Genomic DNA, 11,745 nt, shown 5'->3' with positions numbered 1-11,745 from the left:
TAGCTGTTTAACTGCTGAAATGGCTTTTGTCACAAAAACACAGACTCATCATTATGTTGTTCCTTTTGGCATCTCAGTGCCAGAAATGTGTCAACACTTGGAGCTCTTACTCTGCAGTTTAAATGTATAACGCTGCAGTTCCTATAAACAAACACAAAACGGCATTCACAACCTATTGTACTTACATAATCTGATTTACTTACATGTTAAACAGCATTCAACATAGACTTAAAGGAATGGTTTACCCAAAAATGTAAATTTGTTGAAAATGTACTCACCCTCAATGAGTGCTAGTATTTACAATCCTTTGCAGTGAATGGGTGCCGTCAGAATGAGAGTCAAAAAACTAATAAAAACACGACACTATTAACATCTTGTGAAACAAACCCAGACAAATCTTCATTTTTGGGTGAACTACAACTTTAATAATTTGTAATAACACAATAATCATGTATTAAGAGACAAAATGCTGAATTCATGCTCTGTTTCATTCACCAAAGCTAATTTTAATTTCATTTGGTACTAATTTGCTCGCTGCCTGCTCCAATATCGTCATGCATATATACTTCATCTTGACTGTGAACACAGAGAGAGTTGCTGATGAGACTAGAGGAGTCTAGCTAATGACAAAATCTCTGCCTGTCTCTCTACGCTATTGACGCTGCTTAGGCAGAGAACATATGGTTGCATCTATCACTAACTTGTCAAGATTCACCCTGAATGTTGCTGTTTATAATTAGCTGAGCAATTAAATGACAGTGCTTCTCTGGAGGCTGACAGCAGTGGAGGGGCTGAGTTAGATCTGTGGAGGGGTTGCCATTGGGGAAGACTATTGATAAGGATGTCATTCTGCAAAGACCAAGCAGCAGAGTACGCTCTGATCTAGAGATACAGCATGTTCACCTATCATCAGCACACACACATACACATTTATCTGACTGAGCTAACTTGCTGAAGCATTAACAGTGTTTGATATAATTCCAGGGAGTCTGCAGGTTTTATAAAAGTACATTTAAGACAGTATCAAGGTATTTTTAAGGCTAAGTAAAGAAAAGTTCAGGAATAAATTAAAGGGAACAGGAACATTATAGTTTAATGTGGTCTCTGTAAATATCTAGAGAGCAGACATTGAGCTGTAACACTTCATAGATTAAAAATACAACTTCCAACATATTACTTTTTACATATTTTTTACATTTCAAACAACCAAAAAAAAAAAGGCTCAACTAGAATATGGATATAACTTTTACTGTACCTTCTGATCACACGGCAAAAAGTGTGCTTTTTCTCAATATTTTTGTCTTGTTTTCAAATTCTTAAATAAAGATATATTGAGATCTAAAATGACACGATTTGAAGTTTTGTTCTCCGAGAAATTAATAAAAATGAATTGAGTTTATAATTAAAACAAGAAAAACTCTGCAAGAATAAATAAATAAATAAATAAAAGTCCTAATGGGAACTATTTGATAATGATTTTCAGGTGTTTTACTTGTATTTTGAATTATGCATTGCAATGTGTTGTGTTGTATTTAAAGGTGAAAGGAAATAAAACCATAAAATAAATTTTCTCTCTCTTTCTCTTTCTCTCTCTCTCTCTCTTTTTTACAGTGAGTGAACATCTGCCAACCAGCAAAGAAAAATTTTGCATACCTCATTAATAAATATTTGTCCACTTTTAAGTATAAACTCACTTCATTTAGTTCAATTTCCCAGAAAACAAGAATTCAACTATCTTCATCATATATCAAGTAAAAATATGTTTTGATTTATAGATGTGTAGATATTTGTACTTGAAAACAAGGCAAAAATACATGCAACGTATGGCAATGCATGCAACATTAAAGCCATGAATATAAAAAGGCTTTCTGCTATGATTTAAGATGTTTTAAAGGGCCTAATTTCTAGAAGGACAAATTAACAGACATTAAAAAATTAAAAAAGTCGCACATGGAACTTAAAAATGAACACATAATTCTCAAGTCAAAAAATGATCCCTTGGCATCACCACATAACAAATATATTACTAACAGTGACAACAACAACAGCATAGATAAAGTCAGCAAAATAATACCCTATAATAGCATATGCTTAATTTAATAATGCTGCAATACATGCTAAATCAACAACATTGTTCAATAAGAAATTATTTGCTCATACAGCTGTGGGAGAAATGTTAGAGGACAACGTGGGTCTAACATGTGTTTTAATGAAGATCACATGCAGAGTCACTAAAAATGAAGTAATTCACATTTCCCGGGGAGACAGAATGTTCCATATGCTGTATAAAATGCTTTTCTACAGTACAAAAATAACACAATATTATAACATGAGCTAAGCAGTCGGGAATCACTTGTCAGCATCTGTCATTAAGGGGTTAATTAGTCAGTTTCACAGTAAAACATTTCACTTAAATGGCACAGTGTGTTATCAGATGATCAGTCAGTTATGTTGGCTGAAACATATGTTGATAACCATTTAGTTCCCTGCAGGGATCGACATCTTGTAGTTGTGGTGCACAGAGTTTCTTTACACCATTATTTTATGACTGTAATCCATTGATTGTGTCCTTTTCATGGCTCCTCATTTATAGCTGTGGGAGAGAGATGATCTCTGAGGAGCCAATTAAAGTGACCTCCTCTACATCAATAACTGATGAGGAGGAGACGAAAAGCATCATAACATTCATTGTGCAGTGATGATGAACAGATTGTGTCCTCTAATCTGAATGAAGCCCTTAGAATTTGTCTGATTTGACGGATTTTTATTTTGATATGATCAAAAAGAAATAATAAAAAAAATCCACTTATTTTAACATTAGAAAACATTTTTTAATTTATCATCAAAGCAATATTACCCCCCAAAACTTTTTAACTGGTGATATTATTTAAAAAAAAAATCACCCTAGTGTTCACTCAACAGCAAACTGATTTCCATTTTTAACATTTTAAAATTATTATTTTATTCAATATATTAAGAGAACTTTTATTTAACAAGGATGCATTAAATTGATCAAAAATGACAGTAAAGTATCCTGAGTGGGGGTGGGGGGTGCACAAAGATATTAAGCTGTTTTCAACATTGATGATGATCATAAATTTTTCTCGAGCAGCAAATCAGCATATTAAAATGATTTCTGAAGGATCGTGTGACACTGAAGACTGCAGCAATGATGCTGAAAATTCAGCTTTGAAATCACAGGAATAAATTACATTTTAAAATGTATTCACATAGAAAAGAGTTATTTTAAATTCTAATAATATTTCACAATTTTACAGTACTTTTAATCATACAAATGCAGCCTTGGTGAGCATAAGAGACATCTTTTTCAAAAACATCTTTGCAACCTCAAACTCTTAGTGTACGATGTGGAAATGTAAAGCAGCAGGAATGACGCTCTTTCCTCAGTTCAATCAGATATGAAACTTATGAGACATTTTGAGTGCCGTAAGCTAAATTTGAGGAAAAGATTCCCATCAGAATACAGAATATCAGTTGAAAAGGCACAGAAATAAGGTTCTGCTTAACCAGAGTTATTTCAGAAGAGATAAAAAATATAATATGGGGATAAAATAATGTGGATATGAAAGCAAGGCCATCGTCAGTGTAGTAGATGACATTACCATCAAATAAAACATGACCTCACATCAATGCACAATGGGATTTAAAACAGATCCCTTGTTCTCTATATCATGCAGCATTTAGGTGAAACTACAGAAGATGAAGTTTACTTTACCTCATGTAAAACTGAACAGGGATTACCTGATACCTTATAAACCATGTGGCCCTGCTGAAATGGATGCTCCGCCGGCTGCATATAACAACAAAAGAGCAATAATCATTATTATCAGGTAGTAAGGAGAGGTTTCTTATTGTAGTGAATGTCTGTGTAAATGATGCTCATTGCAGAAGGAACTACTGGAAAAACAGAGCTGTGATCATAGAGCGTCCTTTAGGTGGATCCTCTGCAATAAATCAATGCTGCGTAAATCATATCATATCCTTCATAAAAAGGCATATTGGGAAAGCAATAAAAAAGATTGGAACAAAGAAAATATTCCAGTAGTTACATCAGACTTTCATTTCCAGGTAGCATATAGCAAGGCCAGTTTAATGATTAAGCACTTTTCATGCTAATTCAAAGGGCTTTAAAGAGAAGTGGAGGGGAAAGGGAGAAAAAGACACATAAAAGTGAATATAAAGATCCATTAGGAATATAAAAATGAATACGAAAAACAATAATGAAAAATTGTAATTAAACATTTTTCTTGCCTTTTGCATTTTGAAAAATGCCTTTTAAGTCAATTATGTAAAAAAAAAAAAAAAAAGAGGTCGAAGAATGACTTCAATTGCATTAATAAATTGCATTTTGCCAAATCAAGGAATATTAATAAAAATTAACATACTGATTTATTCTGAACTGCTCTTCCTCTTCCTGTCATTGCATTCAACAAAATGACTTAAAATATAAAACAGAGAAAAGTGTTTAATTTCTACTATTTAATTTCGCAAGATGAATAATATATGACAAAAAAAATGTAAGAAAATATGCACTGTTGTGTTGTGTCGAGGTAATAAGCATTGTAATAGGTAATCATAATTCACAGCAAAACATAATTAAAAATACACCATTTAATTATAATATATTTATAACAAAACAGGGTAACACTTTACAATAAGGTTCCATTAGTTAATGTTAGTTAACTACGTTCGTTAACATGAACTAAGCAAGAACAATCCTTCTACAGCATTTATAATCTTAGTTCATGTTAATTTCAACATTTACTAATGCATTATTTAAATCAAAAGTCGTGCTTGTTAACATTAGTTAATGCACTGTGAATTACCATGAACTAACAATGAATAACTGTATTTTCATTAACTAACATGAACGAAGATGAATAAATACAGTAATAAATGTATTATTCATTGTTTGTTCATGTTAATTAATACATTAACTAACATTAACTAATGGAACCTTATTCTAAAGTGTTACCCAAAACAGTTAAAAATAAAGGGTTTTTATATAAATTAAATATAAATGGTTTTGTGTGATTACGAAAATCCAAGTTGATATAAAATCTGTGTACAATATTAAACGCTTACATGCTTTTTAAGGATTTTTGAATATTTTGTTTTTTTTATTAATTTGTAATATATATAAATTGAATATAGAGGGGAAAGCACACACACACACACCATCTTTGATTATTTAATATTTCATTATTTTGTGTAAAATAGTAATGCTTTCCCTATTCCTTGAATAATACCATATGTTATGGACACAAATGCATTTTTAAAACAAATGCAACATTACCCTATTACCTATATATATATATTTATTTAATGTATTGTTCAAATCTATTAACATTTAATGACATATTGACATATTTTTGCATTATTGACGCACGTTTTCCTAATGAATGTTGTTCAGTTGCTTTGACGCAAAAGTGCATTGAGTAAATATATAGCAGACTTTAAGTATACGAAAAGTACACTTGCAGCGTATTTTTACTAAGTACATAAATGTGTAAATGTATTGGTAGTATACTTACTAAGCATCAAATACATGTATAGATTTTAGAATATCTATTTCTCACTAGGGTAGCCCATCTTCACAAATGAATTAGGCATGAAATCAACACTGATTAGCTTGTTGGCTTCACCACGCTCCCGCAGTAATCGCTCTTTCACTGATATTATAATGGCGACAGCAACTCTCAAGGGTCAGTGAAAAATATTTCTCTAACACAGGAATGTGTCTCACTTCAGATGTGATGGTGTTTTGTAGCAGCAGCACTTCTCCTTGCGATCAGATGTGTCTCGGAGGCTCGTGGGTCGCTGTTGAGTACTTTGGACAGGTGCCACGTCATTGAATCGCGCTCCTCTTACACCTGCACAATCTGTTCAGCAACAATCCCATCAGCCCACGGGGAGCTTGAACAAGACCTGCAGAACAAACACATTACTTCCTGACAGGGTAAATACTGTGTGACTCTGAGCATCTTTATAGCTCCATTCCTAATTGAATAAAATGCCTTACTGTATATTACATAAGTAAAGAAGGCAGCGACCTTCTAAGATTACATCCTGACTGAAAACAAATCTCGTTGGCAGAGATGATGTGCTGTAAAACTCCTCAGATTCCCACAGATTTGGGAAACTGTCATTCATTTAACATTTGAACATTTCTGCAGATTTTCCCTGCAGAAAATGCTTGATTTGGAAAACTCTTCACAGGCAACAACTCAAATATCACTATGAGAAGTGCACAGACAATATATTCATTAACAGTTATTTCAAAGGAGAATCTCTAATTGATTAATAAAAATAACTATACAAAAAAGTGCACAAACAGCATAAACCAAACACATTATTACTAGCCCTTTTTTATTTTATTATTTTTAGATGAATTCAGAAAAAAAAGCTACTTTTTGCAGGTCACTTTTTCTTCGTATTGATCACACTAAAGAAAATATTAAATAAATAATAGATGGGTAAATAAATAAATACATGCATATACATACATAATATACAAATAAGTTTGGGTGAAAAATAAATACACAACTAAATAGTGTACACAATAAGTGTAGGTTAAAATAAATAAATGATAGTGTATAAAATAAATGTAGGTACAAGTAAATAAATAATTATATGCAAAAAAGTGCAGGTGAAAAATAAATAAATACAAATATTATTGTGCAAAATAAGTGTAGGTGAAAATAAATAAGGGAATAAATAAATACACAAATATGTACATATATAAATAATAGTATTTATAAGTAAGTGCATAAATAAAAAAAATAAGTGCATAGTTGAAATAAATCCAAAACAGCAAAATATTACAGAAGCATTGCATGAATTAATGTTCTTATTAATAACAGACACCCTTCACTGCTCAAACAAATTCACCTTTGCCTGTACCTTTTTTCTTGTACAAATTACCGTCATCCACACTGCGTTCTGCTTTGCTGATTCCTCCTCCCCTACGACCTTCACCAAAGGATGCACAAAGACATATAATCTCTATCTGTCTTTACACAGACCTGCACAAATATTTACTAAATGGCAAAACCTCCACCTTCTTTCCAAACACCCATGGTTTCGATTCGCAGTGAATGCATGAACTGATAAATCATCTAAATTGAATGCAATGTAAGTCACTTTTAATAAAGGCACATGTCCAATTCATGAATGTAAAATCTGTATCATAAGGGTAAAAGTAAATGTAGACTGTATTAACCACTAGCATTTTGATCTATGTTCTATGGAACTACAATATGCATCAACTGATCTGTCTTCATTCCTCTGAACAAACCACAAAAACATCACCGACCTCAAAACAACACTGACATCTCCGATTGGAAATGGCACACAAATATTTACAGCTCGAGAAGAAAATAGGGCAAAGTAACTAGAGTCTATTAATAAATCAGGAAATGTGTTGCACCAATGCAAATGACCTTTGAGGGTCTGATCTATAATTAGTGGTGCTTTCTGAGTCAAACATCACTGTCACTTTTGTGCATAAGGATCGGAATTAATTAAACGAACCTAAAAATACAAATGCTTCAAATGTTTTTTAAAGCAACAAACATATAATCCTTGACTTTCAGATGAGAACACAGCACAAAAAAGCTAATCTACAGAACAAAATATCACTTTTTTTCACTTGAGGCAGCAAGTAATTATGATATTCAGCTGCAGAGGAAGAATAAAGACACAAGTGAGGAGGAAGACTGGAGAAACATAAGCAGAGCATCAGCAATATTTGAGCTTATATAATAGTGCTGTGTAAGAGTATGTGCATTATATAAATGCAGAGCCTCTATGGCAGAATGTTTTCATGAGTGAAAAGTCATGTGATTATTAAATATGTGATGCTTTTGAACCCAATCAGGGCGATGTCTGACAACACATTTACGCAGTACATCCCCTATTTACAATGTATAACACTAGATAGTATGAAGAACAGATAAAGAACTGATGATCGTTAATCTGGTATATAGAATGCTAGATAGAAAGAAAGAACGATAGAAATAATTAAAGAGCAATAGAATGATATATGGAATTCTAGAATGAATGCATGATAGAAAGAATGATATATTCAACTAGATGGAAAGAATGGAGGACAGATAAAGAACTACCAATTAATTGACTGATATATAAAGCACTAGATAGAAAGAATGACAGATAGAGCACCTTCACATTGGCTGGCTTTACTCCCTGCTGTATTACATAAAAAATGCATGAACGTATACATAAATGCATGGACTTTCTCTCAGATATCTGTACAGAGAGTCTCACTGAATATAATTTCACCTCTCTGAGAGGACAGCTGGGAACAAAGCACTATGATTACAGTGAACGGATACGTTTAGATTAAACAATTAAAAAAGCCTGGATGGGAAAACACATGGTTTTTCTGAAAAAAAAAAAAAAAATCATGTGTAAAAATCGCCACCATGACATCAGGGCGTTGCTATGTGGTTGCCAGGGTGCTTCCAAAAAATATGCCTCCAGTGTAAGTGTGTGGGATTTTGAAAAGTTTTATCGCCTGCCAAGTGGAAATCTTGCATCTCTTTGCTTAGAAAATGCAATAAGTCACATGATTTGAGACTTAATTAACGTTTAAGTTAACAAATCCATGAACATCAGTAACAGTGATGGTTGCATTAGCAAACAGCACTAATGAGGCAGAATGAATCAGTTTTATATAATTACTAACACCTCTCTCTCACATCTCAAACATTTGCAGTAGATTCATCATCGGTAGTGAAATAGATCTGGCAACTCGCTGACAAAAAAATGTAGTAGATGCATTAGAAGTTCTGTCAGAGTTTGTGAAAATCACACAGACACAAACAAACCAAAGACAGTTGTGCTGGGTGAGTTATGCATAACACATTACCGGATCACTGTCTATATTTGATGATACAGTAGCTTCCTTCCCCGATCTCCTCTCAGTCCTGGGGCTCCTGTAAGAGAGCGTTTACACTTTACTAGAGAATAAACTTTTCAGAGACTTCAATGTTCCTATTTGTGTAAATATGAAAAGTAAACCAATGTCAGAATCTGTTGGGATAAAGATCATCACAGCACTTAAAATAAGATGAACCACATGATAACAAACATACTGTAGAATCCATTTAATATTAATGTTTTTATTATTAGTGTAATTATTAGCTTTATGTGAGACACTTTTTCTAAGACGTTATTTACTTACTGATATACACCAAAAAATGATGGCAGTAATAATTAATCAAATAAACATTAACTTATGAAGCACCATTAAATGAAATCCAGCATAACCTAATACAAATATATACTATAAATATATATAGCGTTTTCTCAAGTTAAAGTAGTTGTTAACATGAACATCTGCTGTTTATTTCTCTCGATGTGCACACTTTTTTAGCATTAAAATGTGTATAGTTTCATTTGGTTAACTGCAAGTGTTTGTTTCAAATCTCTTAACTTGTGGAGGACACCAGCGCACAGAAGCGTTCTTTGTTCACATTAGTTCAGAGTTACTGCTAGTTTTAATGTAAAATAATGCAATTATTTCATAAACTATAACCTACATCACTAAAGAGGTCTACGACTCAAGTTTCATCGCATTTATTTAGGACCAAGACAAAAAATTACCGTCTCCAGCCGCGAGAGGGCGCTCTATGTTCTCAGGGGTAGACTACAGGAGCACTGAGCGCCCTCTGGCGGCTGGAGACGGTAATGTTTTCTCTTGGTTCATATAAAATTAATTTTGATGAATAAGTCGCACCTGACTATAAGTTGCAGGACCAGCCAAACTATGAAAAAAGTGTGACTTATAGTCCGTAAAATACGGTATATATATCTGCCCATTGCTGGTGGTTGAGGAGAGACCCCACATGATTGTACAGCACTTTGGGTGGACAACAATACACAAAGCACTATATAAATGCATCATTCATTTATTCATTCCTTCATATAGGCTAGCCATATATAATTGATATTAATATTAATTAGGGCTATATTTTTATATTTATTGTTATGCTTATTTTCCCCTTACCTAATTAACGTTCTGTGATAAATAAATGTTTTCATTTACAAATTAAACTAGCGAATTATTAATTTATAATTCTACTATTTATTATTATTGGGTTAGGATATTTATTTAGTTATCGTTAAATTCAACCTCTAAAGTGCACTTCCAGTAAAAAATTCCTGTCACATAGCATAATCAAAAGCTTTATTGGCATGTCGGGCTTTTACAGTATAAGCTATTATTTACAAAACTCTTCAGGGCTGCGTTTTCCTCTGAACTAATGTGAACAAAGAACGCTTCTGTGCGCTGGTGTCCTCCACAAGTTAAGAGATTTTAAACACTTGCAGTTAACCAAATGATACAATACACATTTTAATGCTATAAAAGTGTGCACATCGAGAGAAATAAACAGCAGATGTTCATGTTAACAACTACTTTAACTTGAGAAAACTCTGCTAATACACGTTGTCATAACGTTCACCTTGGAGATTGAAAATGTTCCTTTTTTGAGACACCAGGAGCCCAAATTCAGACCCAGTCACCCAGAACAATAAAACCCACAGAAGAGGTGGGAGTTCAAAGGAGGAATCTTTATATTACCAAACTGCATTGAGAGGAAGAGTAGATATAAGTCATGATCTGCAAGATTAACCACAATCTGATGCGATTCAACCACCTCAGAGAAAACTAGAATCAAAAGTTAGTGAACTAACTTTGATGTTGGCTTGGCCATCTTGGCCATGGGGCAAAAGAGCCACAGTACTTGTGTGCCCAACATTCTTGAGTTGCTCCGCTGCAAAAAAAATAAATAAATAAATAATACCATAAAAAAATACACCTGCAACAGTCTCTTTCCATGGTCCCTTGCTGTTTTCTTTTTTAATAAATCCTAGGCTATGATAACAGCTACGACAGGGTTGTCTAGCAGAAAGCAAAATAAGTCATGCAAAAACCATAATCTCCTAAATACCATTCAATTTAATCTTATTTTAATAGTACTGACAACATATTTTAAGTTATCACACATTACTGAAAAATTAAAGAAGGGACATTATATATAGTATACTTCGGCGAGTCAAGAGCTAAACAAAAAGTCCTGTTTCATTACAAAATACTGTAACTTTTATAAACTTTATACTATCACCACAACATTTTAATTAATATTTATTATAAAATAAATATTTCATAAAACTGAAACTTAAATATATTATTTCTATAGGCTATACAAAACAGAAAAGAAAAAAGACTAAATAATAAGGCTGAATAAGCTGATCTATAGCATGGTAAATGTTGGTTGCCTGTCTATGAATGGTACACCCCTCTAAGCTCACAGAAGTGGTTTGACCCAAGTCCTCAGCAGCCAATGACATTGACCTCTTCAAACAGATTTTTAACATGTACTTCACGTGTATTTCACGTGTATTTGACACGTGAAATACACGTTAAATACCCGCTGATTTTTCACGTGTAAACAACACGTATTTAACGCGTTAAATAATATTGGATATAATATCGAAGTAATATAGTATTTTAAGAAGCTCTTAAAAATATATATTATGTTGTCAAGCCAACATAACAAGTGTCTTCTTCTTCTTCTTTAGGGTTTATCGGCAGCTTGCATCCATTATTGTTGCACTACCGCCATCTTCTGGATTTATTTTCCTTTAATATCCATTTACATCATATTCTTCTCATCAGACCTGTTCTTGATTAAAAAA

The sequence above is a fragment of the Carassius auratus genome, chromosome 13 (genome assembly GCF_003368295.1).
Source record: "Carassius auratus strain Wakin chromosome 13, ASM336829v1, whole genome shotgun sequence".
Classification (NCBI taxonomy): Eukaryota; Metazoa; Chordata; class Actinopteri; order Cypriniformes; family Cyprinidae; genus Carassius; species Carassius auratus.
Note: the sequence above shows the minus strand (reverse complement) of the source record.